Source organism: Corvus cornix, chromosome 4 (genome assembly GCF_000738735.6).
Source record: "Corvus cornix cornix isolate S_Up_H32 chromosome 4, ASM73873v5, whole genome shotgun sequence".
Taxonomy (NCBI): domain Eukaryota; kingdom Metazoa; phylum Chordata; class Aves; order Passeriformes; family Corvidae; genus Corvus; species Corvus cornix.
In genome coordinates this window covers 34,451,092-34,470,929 of record NC_046334.1, presented here as the reverse complement: position 1 = coordinate 34,470,929, position 19,838 = coordinate 34,451,092, and positions in this window count along the sequence as shown.

The window sequence follows — 19,838 nt, the reverse complement described above, 5'->3', positions numbered from 1 at the left end:
TATAGCAATTTTCTGTTTTACCAGAATAACCAAAATGGGCAAATATTCAAGAAATGGTTAATGAAAAGTGAAATGCCAGAAGGAATTTTATTGTCCAATTTGGAAATAGTGCAAAAATTAAAAAGTACACAAGTAGCAATTCTAGTACCTTTAGCAAGAAAAACAGCACAGTGTCTAAATAATGAAAACCAATTCAGTGAACTGCCTTCTGCAATTAAAAGCTGCTTTGCAAAAAGTTTAGGCATGAACTCTTGCATCTAGGGATAAGCGTGCATTATTATTTTGTTCGTAATTGTGATTGTCTTTAGAAAATTAATTTGTGAACAGAGGCTTAAAAGCCTCTATGGCTAATATCATCTTCTGCAAACAGATTTTATAGCATATCTCAGAAAAATATCATGAAAGCTATATTTTAAAAAAGATCTGGAGCCTTGAAAATCACTAACTACTGAATATAGAGAGCTATAGTCCAGAGATCACAAAGAGATAGGAGAAAGTGAGTTTACTTTTCACTAAGAAATCTGATCTTTAAAATATCATGCATAGATTACAGAATGTGGCAAAAATGGTTTTTCAGAACTGGTTTCTTATTTTTATGGTGTTACTGTAACTACTTTATCCATAATGTATAATATTGCAGACATTTTGTGGCTGAGATCAAATTAGCTGTATGCACAGATGAAGTTCCCAACTATTTTTCATGTATTTATTTCTGAATCTTTTTAGCAAAAACATCATTTCACAGAAGTGCTGAGAACCATGGGAGGGTTAAGCCCTGAAACACACTGCCCAAGAGACTGTGGACAATACTTTACCTGGTAAGATTCTGGGCAAACTGATTAAGTGCTGCGTTGCTCAATTTACAGTCTCCAGGGATCTGTCCTAAGTTTTTCTGTGATTCTTTTCTCTGAAGTATAAGTGGAGTAGCTGAGGTGTTCATGTGCACATTGACAAAGTCCACATGCACGTGTTTTCTGTAGTGCTGGAGTTCAGGGAGAAGTATATATTTGTAGTGCCCATACCTGCTGCTCTTCAAGATCCTCAAGGAATATATAGTGTTGAATTTCCCGCGTGTTCACTCGTCGGAGGAAATAACTTTCAGGGATGGGACTATGCAATTACACAGATCTATTGTTTAAAATAACGAAATGCATCAGTCGAGGTGTGAGATTTTACAACACCTCCGAATAATGGCGACTAGTCACAAGATTTAGAGTTACATCGTAATTTATAACTTTCTAATCCAATAGACACTTAAAACGACACTGTTTTGGATTTATGACCTATCACCTGTGGCACTTCTCACCGCAATGCAGCTATGTCTTGACCAATAACTTCTCATGTCACATACACACAGATGTCTCTATTATACCATCTACATTCTTAACTTAAACTACATAAAATAACACTGTTATATTTAAAATCCTCCACCAGAACACCCAGTGTACATTTTTACTTAGAACTATAGGAACACAGGCTTGTGATCCTTTTGCTTAAGATCTATAAATCTCCGTCAATTAAGCCAGACCTAGTCTCTTCCAGGGCTGTAAATCAAAGCCTCCTTTAATTGCAGGAGCTTCTACTTCTCTGTCTCCCACAATATAGACTCACAAAATCACTTAGACTGGAAAAGCTCCTTAAGATCACCAAGTCCAACCATTAACCCAGCACTGCCAAGCCCATTACTAAACCATGTTGATAAGTGCCACATCTACACATCTTTTAAATACCTCCAGGGATGCTGACTCAACCACTTCCCTAAGCAGCCTGTTCCAGTGCTTGACAACCCTTTTGGTGCAGCTAATTTTCCTAATATGCACTCTAAACTTCTCCTTGTGAAACTGGAGGCTGTTTCCTCTCATCCTATCACTTGCTACCTGGGAAAAGAGACAACCAAAATCTCATTACGACCATGTTTCAAGTACTTGTAGAAAGCAATAAGGTCTCCCCTCAGGCTCCTTTTCTCCAGACTAAACAGCTCCAGCTCTCTCAACTGCTCCTCATAGGATTTGTGCTCTGGACCCTAAACACTATAGACAACTTGTCTTGCATTTGCCTCAATACAGTCTGGGGTAGAGGTGAAGAAGAGGGTGGTAAATGTTGAAGAATTAGTGATAAGCAAAGATAAGTTAATGATAGTATTTTTTTTAAACCAATCCTTGTTTGCAGTTTCATGATATAGACATTGCTAAGCAGCTGCTCTACTTTAGTTTGCTCAGGTGTGGTTTTGCAAGAATAGAGCATGCCCTGAATCCGGTGACATTATGCCTGTGAGATGGCATAGTATCTCTAACAAGTACAATCAAAACTCCAGCAGAATGCCTTGTGTACGGGATTGAGGTGTCTCTTGAAAAAGGCAGAGAGGCAGCTTATGCTGTGGTATTTGCATATCAAACATATCTGCCCTGGTGATTTCGTATTGTATTCTGAGCATGCAGATTGCCATGCCATTGAATTTTTCAGCTTTTAATCTTAACAGCAGTTAAACTATTTTGTCTAGTGTATGTGGAAGCTAGAGAACTATCATGATGACCATTGAAGGGATGCAAAGGAGAAAGAAGTTAGACAACTCTCAGGGATAATCTGACCACAAGTCTTTTCTGCAACAGTTTCTCTCATGCCTACCTGTAGCATCAAGTCCCAGGCTTGCAGTTAAGGAGCCAAAACCTAGAGCCCTGGTGACTGTACCAGTCCCTACTGCCTTGAGATGAGTCCTGAAAAAGAGGCTAGTGATGAGTCTTTTAGCTCTTACTTGTCTAAATGAATGGTCTTTTTTTCTCAGAACATAAGACTTTCATGTGCTACTCTTCAACCAGCTAATTTGGTTATCATGGCAAGCAAGGAAATTAAATTTTGAACACTTCAGTGAAGCCACAGGAACTGGAAGGTGAAACATTTTTCATTAGTTCGGTTCTGGCCAAAAAAAATCCAACCCAAAAATAAAACCCCAAAAGAAACAACAAAAAAAGAAACTGATGGCCCTAATCCATTGACTGCACAACCTCTGAGGGGAAGACATGCCTCAGAGAGAGGACAGAGGTGTAAAGTCCATCCCAAATGATGAAGGGTCTCTTTAGATGGAAAAAGCATTTTCTTCCTTGCCATGCTAAGAAGCAGGCTGAGGTGATGAATAAAAAGAAATGTAAACAGAAAGAGATAATCTTTTAGAAAGATTGTAGTTCCAAAATATGTTTAGTATCGTAATGCAACTAAACCAGGCATTTAAAATGAAAACTTTTTAAAAAATAATTTTATGGGCTATATTTGGCCACCTTTAAATAATGCAATTTTATTCCAGAGATACAAACCCTTATACCTTGTTTAGTCAATGATTAGCCAAGGACAGTGCACATTAGAAAAGTCAAATTTAGCCTGTATGGAAATCCCAAATTGCCCCATCATCTGCTGTCAATCACCAGATTGCCCCTGCTAATATGCAGCATAAACCAAATCCAAAGTGATTGAAATGCCACAGCTCATGCCTAAGTGCCAGTTGACACTCAAACATGATTGACACCAGGTTTGGACTGGATCAGTCTTGTACTGAACAAGCATATATATTTTTCTTCAGAAATCTGTTACTTATGTACTCACTTAAGAAGCAAAAGTTGTGTCATTCCACTGGCTTTGTCTTACAAAATTAAAACCTCAAATCAAGATTTCACACATCTAGTACTATTGCCAAGCAGTGGATTATTGATGTTTGCAATATATTCTTATGTGTAGAGGATAAATTGCACAAGATTTAGCAGTCTGAACAGAATTATTCCACTGAGAGTTTTTCCATGAAGCATCAGACACTTTATTCTATTAAGAGACGACATTTAGTGTGGAAAAAATAAACATTTCTTGCAAACACTTTTTAAGGAATTTTCCATCCTCAATAGTGTCTAAATAGTGACTAATAATTTTTAACATTGCTTTCTCTACCAACAATTTCTACATTCTAGATCTGTTCACTCACATCACTCAGTGACTATCACAAAGTTTCCCAACCTTTATAAAAGCCATGTCTTCTAGAAGGCAACTTCAGTTTCAGCAACCTGGTCTTTATCCAACGTTGTGGCCACATGCACGCTGTCCTGTACACCTTTATTTGCAGCAGTGAAATACATGAAAAAAGGTAGTGCTGACCTTCATAATATGGCAATCTCTCTCTTTTAGTGCAGTCATGAGTAGGCAGTGCAGCTTTAGGCTGAGTAGGTGTTTGAGTTATCACTAAAACTAATGAATTTTGTCTTCAGAACTATTGAGACTCATTGCTGCCCTCCTCCTGTAAGGTAGGAGGGAGGGAGTGAGCTCTGTCCTTTCTCAGAGATCCATTAAGGATTCTTTTATTAGGCCTCATATAAGCTGGCCTAGAAGATAGTGATTTGAACAAAAATGACCCTCTGTGGTAACAATGCCAGCTAGGTGGGGCAGAGCTGGCCAACTTGGCTTTTTTAATGCATCAGGATAAAATCCATGCTCTTTCATATCTATCGCTACTCACCTGAAGGAGGGGATGAGGAGGTGAGGTCCAGTGTGGAAGCAGTTAGCAGAAGTAAAATAAAAGATGTCAAGCCTTTCATCAGTGTGCCAGGATCTGTCTCTCAAGAGGTTTCTGCATGGGTGAGTTTTTTATAAAGGCCAGACCTTTGGTCCAGGGGGAAAAAAACTCCTATCTCTTGGCAAGACACTTAAGCTGAGTGGACAAAAAGATCTTGGGTTCACCCCTTCTCCTTGGCTGTGTTATCCTATAAACCTGCCTTGGATTCAATTTAGGCCTGGTGGGATTACAGTACTGTGCCTCTGTGCTAAAGTCTGTGGCAGTTTGCCATTTAAATCTATGCTGTATGTCTAAGTAATTCTTGCCTGCTCATCTGAGCAACTTTTCACTGTATTTGAGCTGGGGAATAAGAAGGAAACAATAGATGTGGAAAATGCAAGCTGAACAGAAATTCAGCTTTTGAATAATCTGTTCTTACTTTCATCCCTTATTTTCTCATCTCAGCTTTGCAACTTTACTTACTGAAGTGTAGCAAAACTTCTATTTATTCATCCTTTATATGAACTCCTGCAAAACATTGGAGATTCAGCTCTTGGGAGAGAAAAATCCACGACTAAATGTTCATGTTTTCTCTCAACATCGAAACACAAACCTCTTCTGTCTCCTCAAGGACTGCTTTGTTTATGACATTTTTTATTGTTTTAGATAAGTACTTCGCTTCTGAAGTTGGCTCTTGTAGTGTTTGTGGCCTCTAAACAGACCAAGGCAGCAATGCTTTTATCCTTTTGACTACTTGGTCTCTGTATTCTGAATGCATTTGTGAGATGGAACCTCCAAGAAAGAACCAAAATAGTAACATTGCCTTCAAGCATGAATAGCCTGCACCTTGGGATGTACACACTGGGTACTTATATTCTACTTCCCAAGCCTTGCATATTAACAGTTTTCCTCTCTTCTTTCACTTAACTTAAAAAATTTAAAGTTAAGGGTCAAAAACAATCCTAGCAACAAGCACATTGGTTTTTACTCTGAAGTCTAGGCATGACAGAAGGGAGGATCTTCTGAAATTTTACCAACAAAGTTAGATGCAGCATTTGAACATAAAAATACAATTACAGTAAATGATTGATTGACCTTTCTGAAAATGTGTTTACTCTTCTGTTTACTTCTAGGACTATTACAGCACCGTGACATCTTCATACTTTTATAAAACCTTAAACCAAAGCCTTGATGGCTGTACAAGTATCTAGAGGATGGTGCTCTGTTGTAACTCTCCTTATTTCCATGTAGGGTAAAAGGTAATAATGACTAACCACATACCTGTATATACAGTGAAACTTTTTACCCTTGTTATTGACTATGCTGTAGCACAGTCACAAGTTGGTGCTAAATAACCAAATTATGGAAATATTACATCCTTCCACTTTCAGAGCCATAGAACCCAAAGAAAGAGATCACATAACAAATTAAAGTCGTAGTCATCTTGAGATAATTCAAAGATCGCGTTTTAACTCAGCAAGCAGTTTCTTCTCGTACATTCAGCCTCATTTTGTTCTTCATACATTTTTCATACAAATGCAAGCACTTCAAAGAACTGATTATTGTACAGAACTTCCATGTTTTTTTAAATTAAAAACTGTTGGATCCTTTTTGTGTTAGCCATAAAGAGGGTGATCTGCAGCAATGTAGCTTGGTGTGCATTCCTGGGTGTACTGTGCCTGAGGAAAAAGGGTGCAGAAGACAGGAATTCTCACTCTTTCCATGACAAAAGGTGCTAGCTAACCCCACGGGAAAGGTGCTGGTTCAGTCATCTAAATTCCTGAATTAAAGCTCTCTGTCTGCGGTAATCTTCCAGAGTAAGATGCTGAGGCAATTAGTGGTCACAGACCTGGATTCAAACCCTGTTGGTCTTGTGCAGCAAGTTGAACAATATTACCAGAAGATTTTTTCACTTCAGAGGATTCTATTAGGTTGGACCAAGAGTCTAAAAAAAATAGCCAATACATATTTTTGCATTTTGTATTCAGGCAAAGTATAATGTGATTTATTTCTGAGAGCCTTTTTTGGTGAAATGATGGGTTACAGATCCTGCTTGAAAATCCATACTTTCAACTTGGGCTTTTTAACTTACAGAATGCACATCTGCTTGAATGGGATTGTAATGTGATGCATTAAGAAAAAACAGTTTCACAGGTGATTAAGAAGTAATTAACATATGGCTACTCCAAAAGCTCAAGTAAATAGAAGTTTGCTTAGTGACATATCTGAAAGTAAGCAGGACAACCATTAATGCTGAGTGAACTTCTCTGGCATGTGATAGCACATGAAGAGACAATAAATAATACAGTTTGTAACATCTTACTCATTTTGATATTGATGTAATTTACTTACAGAGTACTACTTTACAATGCTTAATATCAAATCTCACATCAATATGCAGCAGCAAAGTCTGAAAAGGACATAATAAAATACAAGCAGCTGTGAGACACATCATAAGGATGACACAAAATGATGTGAAACCAGTATTTTAGAGTACAATTACCCAATTTGCTAGAGCTACTACTAGAAAAACTTTCTCTGCATTGATTATTCACAAACCAGACATTTCATAGTATAAATTATATCACATAACATAACATGTTTTCCAAACCAAAGGCCTTCTTGTATTTCTGGACAGTTTCTTGGAAGATTTTCCTTTAAGCAATTGATTTTAAGCAAGAAAGGCGATAAACCCCTGTTATTAAACATCTGAAAGAATTTCAATGGGCAATAGTCAAAGTTGTTTCAGAGTTCTTTTTTTTTTCTATTCAGATAATAGTGAAAGTTTACTAAGATTTTTCCATTATTGCGAAGAAAACCTCCACAAATTCTCTCTGCCCTCCCCCTCAATAAAATTCAAAAAAACCAAATAAAAATTATTTATAACAGAGATAGGAAAGAAGGATTTTAAGCAGAACAGAAATTCAACAATTTGACAATTTTATGTGTGAAAGAGTGTTGAATGAGAGCCATAAAGCCTTAACTAGAATATAGTAATCTATATGAGTAGTGGTATTTTAATTAACCAGCAGTCTTGAAATGATTGTCGGTCCTGACAGTATTTATGAATAGAGCTCATTCAATTCCATCTTTCTCTGGTTATGCCTCCATAAAACCTTCTTAATCAGTGGAAATTTCATTTCTGGCAGTGCTGCAATAAATTGTTGAGATTATCTGTTATATAAAGGCATTCTCTGTTTTTTTGTTTTTTAGAGAAGAAAGAAAACACTTTTTGGCATAATGTATCTAGTATTTGACTATCCTATGTGACTGGGGCTAAATTCATAGCATGTTACACTCAAAAGGTTTCATTCAGACTTATGCTGGTTCTTTATGGTTCTAGATCTTGCTGGATTGCTTCTGTGGTGGCTGTTTCTACCTGAAGATACCTGTAGTTTTTCAGCGTGTTCCACCTGTTTCAGCTTTTGCATATTAAATAGGCTCACCCAGAAGCTAGGACAAAGGAAGAAATTACACCTCATTAAGATGAAGTGCTATTCAGTTTTCTTCATAATGTAGATGCTTTTTGTTAAAACTAGAATTCTTCCTACCATGTTCCCCTTCTTCAACCATGGAAACAAGGCAATGCATAAAAAAAGTGCAGAAGGTACTTAGGCAGCTGAAAATGTAGTTCCTCTGTTTATACTTTTAATTTGGCTTTTGATTTCCTTCACGAGCAAATTTATATCTTGGCTGAGGACAATAAAATGGGGATAATAGAAAGCAACTTAAATCTGAGAAAATAAAAAAAACATGACAAGCTTGTTTTCCTAAAATCCACATGCATGCATTTCTGATGATAACATGTTTTTTTTCAGTCTGCAGAGTTGTAACCACTATACTGTGCCTAGCAGGCTGCAGCTCCCTGAGAGCTCAGTGGGGGTTTCCTAGGGCTGTGCAATTAGTCACATCCCAGAGTCCATTACGGACAGCCCCTTGATCTGGCTCCGGCAGCCAGCAGCGTTACAATGCAGTGGATGGCAAAGGAGGCGAGAAGGGCCTTTCGTGAGGGTTTGAGATGGCTTTAATCACACCTCGCCCCTGCGAGGCTCAGAAGTAGAGAGACAACGTGGTCTGGGCGTGGGGTGGTTTTGTCAGGGCCCGAGGGCGGTCCCTGGGCGGGGTTGGGGTACAGAAGCAAATAGGGAGAAACCGAGGGTGTGGCCAGGGCTAGAGCAGGGAACAGGGGGAATATGTGAAAGAGGAAAAGCAATGGATTAACAGATCACCGCACTGCAGGAGTTGAGTCTCATAAAATAACATTGTGCTGTGTGACATAGAAACATTTTCAAAGTGTTACATTCTTATGCAGCGGTACAAAACGTGCTTTTGGTGACATTATTTTATAAAGATACCTTACTAGCACTTCATACTCAGTTTCTCAGAGTATTAAAATGTTACTTTATTCAGCTGATAACACCTGATTTTTTTTTTCAATTTTGTTTAGCAAAGTTTATAGAAAAATAACAGAAAAATTCTGATAAAAGATGAATTGCTGAGTATAAGATAAGCAAATTCTTCTGCTCCAGCAGCAGCTGCCAAACTGGAGAGCTGTCTCATACCCTCAATTAGATTGAGGCTGTGTTGATGCCTTATTACTGCTAATTAAGCATTTTAAGAATATCACATGGGTTGGAACTTTGGACTACGAATGAATGAAAACATGTGTGGTTCAGTGTGCCCTAACAATACTGTGGACAGTTATTACTAACTCCTTACATTATAAATTCATATTAGACAATCTCCTGAAGAACTGGTGGTCATTGTTTATATATACACCTCATTAAATCCTTGCAAATTAAATCACAGGCAGTGATAGTAAATGCTGAGTGAATAAATAAAAGAACAACATTACTATTTAGCTGTCTTTTTCACTTACATTCCTACCTGAATGTGTCTTGCTCAGCTAGTAAATGAAAAACCCAGAGGATATTCCTTATTCTTTACACCTTTTAAGTAGGAAAAGAAATTAGTTTATTTGCAAGTGAAGCAGCTCTGCTAGCGCCCTCCAAACATTCAACAGCAAATTATTGATTCAGCATCCTCTCTATAAAAAAACCCCAGCACAAATAAAAATTCATGTCAGATGCTCTGTAATACAACTTCTGGGAAAGAAACCATCTCTGTATTACATTGAAGCTGTTATTCGATTGCAGAGCATGGTGTTCTCTTGCAGCCTCACGTATGTGTTTAACAGGATATATTAAAATCAGCTCAGTGGGACATTGTGTGTCTCAGAGAAGATGATGAAGCACCGAAAGCAGACCTCCACTGTCTTTGCCAAGACAAAGAGAAGGAGTTAGCTTAGAATGACTCCTGTCATCCCTTCCAGAAGGTATACCAGGGATATAAAGGCCTTATAATCAATGGTGGAAGAATGAGGGGATTTCAGATGTTCGTGGAGTAGTCAGATCTCTGTCCACAGTGCTGAGCACGACCATTTCTTCCACAGGCACTGGCAAAGCCATCCTCACTGTGTCCAGCACCTGGGACAGGCAGCAGAGCAGCGGTGAGTCTCCTCTACAACCTGTGTCCTTAAGTGTAGGGCTTTAAGTGAGGGCCGTCTGACCTTTGCAGTGGGCCCTTGTCCTAGCCTGCATTGCTGTTGATTCACTTGAATGTAAAGCTGCAGTGGGAAACCATGGGAAGATTTAGATCACAGCTTGCAGTCAGTCATAGTTTGGTGAAACCAACTGTTGTGAATTCGGTATCTTAAAAACAGTTCGCTGTGTGATGTTACAAATATTCTGACTAAGAGTGCATGCTGTCAGCTGCTTTAATGCATGTTAGGTATATATCAAATCTTGGTATATAATTAAGCAAAACTTTGTTTAGAGCAGAAATAAGGTCAGTGTCTTTGATTGTACTCCTTATCACTACAAATTAACAGCCTCTAGTTTGTGAATGTACTCAAGCAACCTTTTTAATTGATAAGTATACTATGCTTGATTTAATAATATTTGCAATCAGTATTCTATCAGCCTCTAAAGTGGAGGTCAATGTGCCTAGTATCCTTTGCCTAGAAATCTGATCCTCTTATTTATTAATGTCAGATTTCATGTTTTTGCATTGTCATACTCTGCTACTCAACAATGGTGAGTAATCAGAGAATTTCACTCTTAGATTTCTCCTGGCCAAGTAGAAGCAGTACATGGGGAATGGCGAATGCCTTTGAACACATCTCACCTGAAAGCAACTGGGAGCTGTTTTGTAATCTGATTGAATTCAACACTGGTGGAACCAGTGGGGGTTTCTGTTTGCAGTGGCTACAGATATATTCTGTATATATTCCCTGTGCTTTTCTGCTCCCCCGGGGGCTGAGCTGAGATATTAAGTAATATCTGGGCAATTGCCAGATAGGATATAGTTTGTTTCCTGGAGATCAATATCCTAGGATGGAGGGACTGTGCTAGTGGTTCAGCCCTTCTGCATGAACGCAATTAATTACATAGCTGAGCCCTGTGTTTAGACACTTTCATCTTTGATCTGCCTAACAGCCTCTCTGCTAGGGATTATCCTCCATCCTTACTGACTAATTTGACAACAGACTTTATCTGTGTCCTTTGAGATAAAGATGAGAGACAGAGCTGTCTATCAGTGCTCTGAGTTTTGTAGTGTTAAAAAAAAAGCCTTTACAGCGGAAACTCCATTATGAAGGATACAAAGAAAGTCCCCACCACAAGTATTCTAATCAAAGAGAAGTCCCCTGGTGCTACTGAGGACAGAAATTGTGATGAGTTCTGTTCTGCTCTAAATTACTAATTGACTTTTTTTCTAAAGAACACCTACTAGGAATCTTGAAGTTTTATGGCAAATACTAAACAGCAGCTGTTTTCTAACTGTGCTTCCCATTCTACAGTCCTCACAAATATCTCTTTAGATTAATAAGCTGGAGACACTTTCAGTTAAAAGCAATGCTGATCAGAGGCAACTGTGTTAATGTAAGCAGATAGGTCTCAAGCTCAGAAAAGCCATGAAAATTATGGATGAGTTTTAATAAATCTCTCTTTAAGGTTCTTTTGTACGTTGGTATTTTCATAGTTTGTTTTATGGCATGAGAAGCTGACATGCTGCTGTGAGCATTCCCTGATGAATATCTGCCTATCAGGACACAGTGAAAGAAGTAATTACAGCATTAATACTGAGTTTTGTGCCCTTAAATCACTATTTGGATCTAGGCATAATTTACATTTAAAAATATGATCATCATTAGCAAATCATCATTGATGATCATCTTGATAAGTTAAGAAAATTACTGGTAACAAGACATTCTTCTGGACAGAGTTTGGACCTTTGTGCCAAACTCTCAGGTTAACAACGGGTGTTGTGTATACACATACACACTTTGCCTACATTTTTATTTTCTTTCATTTTACTTAGCCAATTCACTGACTTGTGTGGACCAGTGTAGAAATGAATATATATTCCTTACCCCAGAGCACACATTTTATATATAATTGATACCAAAAATTTTTACTATTCTAGGATAAATGTATGGCATAATTTTTTTGCTATTAATACTGGTTAAGTGTTTGAAAAACATAAAGACAGAAAAGAAGTCAAAATGGGGGGAGGAATACTTAAAAACATAAGATAGGAAAGAAGAAATAGGTTACAATTTTGCAGATGTTCTCTCTGAATTATTTATTTTACACTTTAAAATAGGTGGCCTGATTTTCAGCTCTGTCAAACAGATTTAGGTACATGATATAGTTTAGAAATATAGTTAAAAGTTTCATTAATATTCTTGTATAGGTCAAAAGACTTTTTTTTGGTAGACAAAAGTGGTGGCAGGGACAAGTACTCCTAAACACTACATTTGGATCAATGTAGGATTTTGAGTCAAATAAATTGGATGTGACATTCTATATCAAGTTCGCTCCACAAATGTGCTATATCAAAAAGCTGGGCTTAGCTTTTGAAGTGCAAAAGCAGAACATTTAACCCAAGAAAACCTTGATGTCGTTAGTTATGCATGGGCAAAACCTACACTAGCCTGAGATGGCTGGTTCCAGCAGTGACTGGCAGATGGGAACACTAGGGAGACTGAACTGCACTGTCTTTATGGACAGCCTGAATCCACTGTGCCCGCGAGCCTGTTCTGCACTTGCCTTGGACAACAACAGGAGCATTTGTTAAGGAGACTGTTCTGTGTTCTCTCAGTGGTCTGTCCTGTGCTTTGGCAGATGGGATCAAGTGGTTGATGTGCAGGGTGGATGGAAAGGCTCCGTTGGGGCACTCCCTGTGGTGCATCAGCTACCGCATCACCCTGGACCTGAACAGTGAGGGATGCTTCAGGAAGTAACCCGCACAGGCAGCTGGCCAGTTAGCTTTGGGACTGCTCTGGCATTGTCATCTGATTATAACTGCAAACCATCTCCGTTGAACCATGTCTGATTGAAGGCTCAGTGAACCCAGTGTGATAAATTAGTGCTAGGTTAAAGGTCTGGCATCTTTGACATTTATCCACCTTGGTGTGAACAACTATAAAAATCTCAAGGCAATGAGAGGTCTGGGTTCAAAGGGAACTGCCTGCATGAACAAGGCATGCAGAGCCTGCCTCTGTGTGAACTTTTGAGCAAGGAGGCATTTTATATTGCCTTTTCCATCATCTAATTTTCTTGCCTTGGGAACTCAGTTGTGAACTGACCCCAGTCCATCATGCTATACATACATTACTAACAGAACTTTGAAGTTCTTCACACATTTAAAGAGGAGGTTCAAAGGTATATCCTGAAGGGATTCTGGAGAGAGATGTTTTGAAAATTAAAGGAAAAAGCAGGCAAGAGATTCAATATCCATGTGATATTGGTGAGGAGAACAATATTAACAGTGATTCAGAATATCAGTCATGTCAAAATGTGGTAATAGGCAAATCAACCTCCTTGCACAATTATGTATAAATAGATGTATTTATTTATAGTCACATATGTGCACTTTTGCATGTATGCAGACAAGTAAATAAACAAAACCTGTTCTTTTTTGTTATGGGAACTTTATCATTTGAACCTTTTTGAGCTTGTAAGTATATGAAACTTGCTAAGCAGCTGATTTTCCTGTGTAGGTAGTGGCTTTCATTTATGCCATCCTAACAATGATCCCCCATCAGGTTTTGCATAAACAAGTCATCACACATTTTGTAACAATTTTTAAAATGTTAATTATTTACACAGAGAATGCTTATTGCTTAGGTGGGTGACTTCTGTAGTTTATAAATAAGTTAATAACAGAAATAAATAATTCAGGTACATTCATCTTTGAATCTGTTACTATGAAATCCTTTAATATTCAGAGTAAATATATTTTAAAGATTGTTGGCATTTCTTGAACATATGCAGGATTAAATATTGCAGTGTCTATTTCCATAGTTTGCAACCTACTTGCATGCAGAGGACCCCCAAACTAAACAAAATCATTTTACAGTAATTGAAACCTTGTTTCAGTGATGTACTTGAGCCACATTTGGGCACATTCTTAACACCATCCAGCTCATTAAAGGCTCAGCACAAGCTTAGGAACTGCTGAATTCAGTAAGAGTTAGTATGAACTCAAGCGCTTTCCTGAACAAAAGCCTAAATTCTTGCTAGGCTTCTGCAGAGTGTAAAAACCCTCCCTGAAGGGAAATGTTATGCTGCAGACAGAACATGCTGCAAGTGTTATTGCAGACTTTCTCATCTTTGCTGGAATCTGCTTGCAACTGCTGTGAAACACTGCTGCTTTCAGGGAGTTTCAAGGAGGAGGGGATTGTGTGGAGTCACTATCAGGTTTACCTCTTCCCAGCTTTTTCCATATGTAAAGCCCTCTGTTCTCATGGAGAGAGAGAAACCATCAGATGTCAGCAGATCTGACAGAGAACTTGCTGCTCTACATTTATGCAGACCAGAACAAACAAGCTCTCTCTCCTTCTGGCACAGTTCTGGGTGTGCTTAATCAATTAGAAAGAAGTTCAGAATGTGTTGTGCTTCAATGATAGTTATTATCCTGTTGCTGCGTCCTTCAGGCAGAGGAATCCAAGCTGGATTTTCACTACTAAGTGGGAATTTGATTTGATGATTGAAAACTTTGCTGTTGACCTTTTGTCAGTGAATGCTAATTTTTAAGCCTGAATCTTTCCTACCTTTTCTTAATGTCCATATTCCATGTGAGGTTTTTATCTTCTCTTTTTTCTTTTGTGCTTATCTCAGCTTTTTCCTAATTTTATCTTTTTGTACTTACCATCTCTTCTAAGTACTCCTTTATACTCTGCTGTTTCCAACACTGTGAGAAACTGCAAAATTTAAGATAGAATATAAATACATCAAGTGTATTTAAAAGTTAATAAAAAGCAACATCTCCCCACCCCCCCAAAAAAACCTCATACCACCTTCTCCAGAGAAACCCCAAACCCAACAACCCAAACCCACTTTCCTTTGTTGTGTCTCTTCCCACCCCGATTTTTTTTCTCCAAGGATTTTTTTTCCAACCCCATTATATTTAACACAGTATTTGGCTGAATGTGATTCTTATTCTGAAACAGAAGAAAATGCAGATTTATCTTTCTTTAAAATTAGAGTGATTGGACTCATTTTCCTCAAAACCCAATGTTGGAAATAGAAAGTCAAAGAAATGCAGTAACAGCTGGTTTGTATCCATCTCCTCAGACTTACATACAGTCAAAATAAGCAAATTATCTATCCACTGGTGCCTTGGCACATGTTGGCACACAGATAATTAGGAAGTTATTTTCCAAGAGAAGGTCACTGTGTTTGATATAGCCTGAATATGCCAGACATTGGGACTGCCAGTGATTTAGCTAAAGACACGAGCCAGTGATCTGGTGGCTGAGAGGATTCAGCATTATGAATTCAACAGTAAATCTGATGAGATGTTAGGACAATTAGGGTGATGATCTGCTTCTTCACAAATGTGCAGTGGAATCACTATGGAAAAGGAAAATGATGAAATCATCAAAGTGAATGTAAACTTGAACTGGATTTGTAAATCATAGAGGAATTTCCCATGCAGAACTGTCTATTACATTATACATCACTCATAAATGCTTAGTACTTTTAGATCATCATCATGTACTTTTAGTACATCAACCCAACTAGTTTCACACATTGTTTAGGTATATTTATTATTTATTTTACTTACTTGGCTTTTTACCTGAAATTGCTTAACATTCATCAGAGAAAAATATCATGGTTTGAAGGCACAGTAAGTTTCCCATGGTAGCTTCCTACCTGACTGTCTTTTCTTTTAGAGACTATAGTACAAAAAAGAATGAAAGACACACACATAAAAGTTAGTAGAAATATATCAAAGTAAATAAATAAATAAAATGTCTCAAATTTAAATTGGAATCTTCCATGTATATATTTGTTGTGGAATGTTTAAAACATGTTAAGGTTAATTCCTGTCTTGTTTCAGAGTATTATTAAAATAGGCTAGATTTGATTTCCATCTAAAGAAAAATTTACTTGTAACATCAATGCAAAATATAACAGCTTCTCCAAAAAGAAGAAAAGAAAGTGTAATAAAACTATAGGAATAAACTTACTTCTTAGTTACAGAATGAAGCAAAAAAAGGAGTATTTAGCAATAGCTCATCTGCAGTGATTTGATATACTCTTGGAAAAGTCCTTTTGTTAGCTGAATTGCTCATGGACATTCATTTTGAGTGTTTTCTGAATTTTAAGATTCTGTTTGAATAAAGTGAGGGACTCCAGGGGCTATACCGATCTTCTGGATAGTTCAAAGAACAGTGATGATCTATGCATGGTTTAGGCATGGTGCTGATTTATTTACTGGCTTGTTTTTATCTTAGCTTATGCTTAGCTTAGCTTAGTCTTAGCTTATGAAAGGTAAATTCTGTAATATGTCAGTTATTACGGCAGGCCTGGGCCCTAGGGTATATCACCGTGTCCCGCAGCCATAGGGAGGGGGAGGAGGAGAAGATCCAGCAGGCAGGAATTGTGCAGCAAGATTGATTTATTTAATTATTTTACAAACTCTTTTATAGACTTTTGTCTTCATAGTCTAATTGGACCAAGGACCAGCCACCCCTTGGGGTGATTGGCTAAAATCCTAAAACATCCATTGTCAAAATATTTTTCTACTATACCATAAACAAGACTTTCCAAGGTTGCAGGTGTTTGGTTGTTTACATTCCCTGCTACCTCTTCTGTGAGAGAGAAAAGTCTCTCACAGACTTAGAAAATAGCAAGAAAATCCTCGCTAGCAGCATTTTTGTATCTACAGTCAGTAACATTACTTCCCAATTAAAAATTTCACCCATGTGGTGTCAAATAACTCTTGAGGTGTTGTGGTTGTCCTTCTTCTGCTATGAGAAACAATATGTGCCATTGAAATTATCTGTTAAAAAGTGCTTCTCTATTTTTAGAGAAGTTTGGTAAGAAAGTTTCCTACTCAAGGGATAACTGAAATAACAAAGTGTCCCATATCCATGGTGCAGGAAACAATAGCCCTTCTATTGGGTACTTCAAGAGGTATCTTTTGACTGTCATGTTTAAAGCATAGACAGTTTTAAAATTTGATTTGTAGAGTAAAAAAGCACTTTTCTAGCCTATGACACTGAACACTACATTAAAGTACAGGAGATAAGCATTAGGAATTGCTTAAGAAATAAAAATATAACCTATGCATTTGAAAGCTTATGTCCAAGAAATCTCCCTTGGTCCAGACCCATGCTTTTGTAACTTAATCTGTCTTTCAAATACTACATGGAGTATTGCCATTGAACTCATGAATGAAAACTGTTATTCTACTAGATATGGGATTTGTAACTTTTCCTCAACCTTAGGCTTTTTGAATGGTGTTCATAATTTTGTTCATCACACCTGCCTAATTTTCACCTCATAATACATGGTGGTACATCTGTTGGTTAATGACAGACAATCAGAAAATGACAATCTTTAGAGATACTGTGAAGAAAGTTAAAAAAATTAATTTTCTATCGTCTTCCTCAGATAAGCTATGAAAGGAAATATTTTCTTCCAGTATTACAGTTTGCACTGATTATGACTTTATTTATCCAGTTACGACCTTGCAAAGAAAAGTCTATTTCCTTTTGATTAGGATGACAGATTCCTGTAGATCCATCTTCTTTTTGTTCATTATAGCAAATGCAAACTGCAGCTTCTGACTCAGAACAGTTGTGGCCATGATAATGCTTGTTCTGTTTTCTGTAATAGCTCTTTATAAAGCAATTGAATATATGACAAAGAACTGTTAGTTTTTTTCAAAGTCCGTGATAAAGAGGAGAGATTATATTTGAAACTCTCTTTATGAAAGTTCTCCTGCTTCATACTTGTGTTTTTACGTGCCTTTCAGAAAAGCATTCAATGAGTCAGTCAAATTTCTAGAAATATGCAGCAGATGCATCCATTGTTGGTGAAAGTGGAGATGCATATTAGCAGAGTTATAGCAAGACTCTGTGAATATTTCATTTTTTTACTTTAACTGTGCTTGCTGGTAGGATTTGGATGAAGAAGGATATCCGAGAGATCACCCAGCATGAACAGCAAGTCACAGGTTTGGTTAGAGTGATGGGTGAGACAAAGCTACTGGCACAAGAATATAACTAAAATACACTTCTTCATGCCAGTCATACAGGGACACTTACTGCCCACGTCACTGGGCAGTAGCCATAGCGTGTAGAGAGTTATCTGAACTAGGGAAATCCTCTAGGACTGGAGCTAGAAAAGTCCAGATTCTCCTCTCCTCTTCAGGCAGGAAAGCAGACCTGTCAGACTCTGCACTTCTCCTCCCCTGGGCTCTTTTCCTTCTTTGGATGGTGAGCTCACTGCATCCAGGGTAGTGTCATTGCTTGCAGTGACATGGGACTGTGTACACCTTTGTTCCTAGATTGTGCTGGAGTTTTGCTAAGCTGTAAGGAGACCTTTGCAATGGAGTCAGGGATAAATTGAGAAGGTATAAAGCATGCTAGGTTTATAACAAAGAAATGTGCAATTTACTGACATAACAGGGAATGATTAGGTTGGAAGGGTTAAATTCCACTGCTCCTTGGAAGGAGAGTAGCAAGGTGTGTTGCCATCGTCAACACAATGACAAGGCCAACTAGGGAGGGAAGTGGTAGAAGGAAGGATGCCTGGATAATTTGTAAACCAAGACCTGGTCTAAATCCACCAATAATAATTTTTAGGGATTTATAGGGTTAGCATTTAACACCTATGTTCATTTTAAGAAGTTTTAATTTTTTTCCTTTTTTTTCTGAAAGGTTAGCTTTATTAGTGCATTTATTAATATATTAAATTGATCCAACTTTTCCAGTCTCACAGTATTGTATTTAGTTCATTGAAAGTATTAATTTTGATATTTTATTTTAATTACATGCAAGCCAGAATAGACCTCAGGATGCTGTTATCATTCTGTGATATTTCAAAATACTGTGCTTGGATTTAAGTCTATATATATAGGATCAGTTATTTCCCTTTGACAGTGCTGTTATTACATACATATTCCACATTTTGTGTGTGCTAAATTTGTTATTGATCTTTAGAGTAGTGTAAACAGTATGCATTTATTTACATGTATATACATGCATGAGGAAGTAATTAATTTACTTGCTATCGATTTGTTTTCTTTTTGATTCTGGCAGGTTGTTCACCATTACATTTTGTAATTTATGCAGTAATGTTCTGATGGAAGTTGTAAAAGCAGAACATTAGTAAGCTTATTTTTGCTGTCTTAGTAAATCTGTTTGTAAGGTAGATTATGTAAATGGTAGTCTCTGCACCTGTCTTTTTACAGAGGAATATAAAATAAAATGTTTTTCTGAAGGCAAATGCATAAAAGTGCTGAGCTTACCTCAGCATTCTTGACATCAACATAAAGCTTGAATGATAGATCAGGAGTCAAAGTGAGGAGGTATCAATCTGCTAAGTTTAATCAGTGAGGAGTCCCAATGATACCATTTAAATTTTTAAAAATGCAAGTTTGCTGTTATATTGATGGGTATGGTTCTTATTCTCTGCTTGGAGTATCCAGCCAAACCAAGAAAAATTCCCTCAAGTTCAAAGCCAAACTCCTCAAATTAGCCATTTGTATATGCTAACTGCTGAGTGGCTTGAGTCATAGATGCTACTAAACTATTAAGAGAATCAAAATTAAGTATGTGTTTATGCTGCCTCGTAGCCCATATGTATGCTTGCATTTAGTGTTGGACATGCATTTAGATGTTTTTTTCACTCATGAACAAAGATCCGCATGAGCGAAACAGAACCTCTCTGCCCTATCCCTCCTGATAGCCTGTCTGGTGGCAGGAGGGATAAACTTGTGCTGTGCACAA